Consider the following 1419-nt stretch of genomic DNA (forward strand, 5'->3'; position numbering starts at 1 on the left):
TAAAGGACTTATACTGAATTTTATCTTGTAGTTGTCTGAATTGAGAAATTATATTACATTTTTCCTCCTTTATTATCTTAATGTGATTACTTGCACTGATAGATTTTTAGATATTTAAAATTTTACCAGTTTCTCTCAGAAATAAGCATTTCTGTGTTATGATGGTTTATCATTTTATATATTATTGGATTTGTCTGCCAAAGTGAATTTCTTATAATTTATGGTATAAATTTTAAAATGGGAGAAAGCGCAGAAGTCAAATTGAAGTAAATAATAAAAAACAAGCCTGAAACCAGGTAATGAATCCAGTGTAATGCTTTAAACAGATTATTGAGACCTAAATTTCTGGTGAAATTTGTTAAGAAAAAATGAAGAAGATTCAAATAATATTGGGAATTTTAAAAGTGGTATCACTACACTAGTAATAGACATGAAAAATTGTGAGAGGATATCAGAAATATTTAAGCTATTAAGTGTGAAAAATGTACAAAAGAGTCATATTTCTAGAGCCACGTCTATTAGTAAAAATGACAGGAGCAGAAAAAAGAAATACTGGTCTCTAACATAAATTGAATTCAATTCAATAAGTTGAATTGAAATGTAATTAAACATAATTTCTTAAATGAAAGATTTTAAAGCTTTCTATCTGAAATAAATAGGCAAAAATTTCTCTATTGTCTGTCCTAGCCAGTACCATAAGGCAAGCAAAGAAAGAGAAGATGTTATAATTGTCAAAGAATTATTAATAGGAGACATCAGAAAAATGTTTAAAAAATGATAAACCATTAGATTTAATAAGCACATTTAGCAAGGACATTGGAGAGAAGTACGATATACCAGTTATTTCCATTTCAGTTCATGACATTTAAACATTTAAAATTCATAACATTTATAGCAACATAAAAAGTTAACTACCTTAGAAATCAAACTACTTAAAGTTGTAAAAATTCAAATTATTTTTTAATTTGGGAAGATTTAAAGAAATTCAGATACTGTGATCATGCAGTAGAATATTTTCAAAAGGTAAACTTTTCCTAATTTGATAATTATGAGAATATTGCTGCTTTCCACCATGAATGTAGGAAATCTTGGTGATTTTGAATTTTCCTCTTTCATATAGTTACTGAGTTTTGTACTGGGGATGCCAGTTTTTCCAAAGTCTAACTTGCATTCTCTTTCCTCTCATAAATGCATTGGTTAATGGGTGTTCCTCTGACAGCCCCTAAGATTTTCACAGGGAAAAGACTTGCACCATAGAGAGTGGGTTTATATAGCAGGCTTTTCACAGATTCACAAACAAGAGTCTTGAGTATAAAACTATTATAATATCATTTCCTAAATGATAATATGTTCCCAGAACTGTGAATAATTTATATTTGATCCATCCACTTTTTATAGGCCAGCACTGTCTATAGAATG

Source organism: Crocuta crocuta, unplaced genomic scaffold (assembly GCF_008692635.1).
Source record: "Crocuta crocuta isolate KB4526 unplaced genomic scaffold, BGI_CrCroc_1.0 scaffold208, whole genome shotgun sequence".
Lineage (NCBI taxonomy): Eukaryota > Metazoa > Chordata > Mammalia > Carnivora > Hyaenidae > Crocuta > Crocuta crocuta.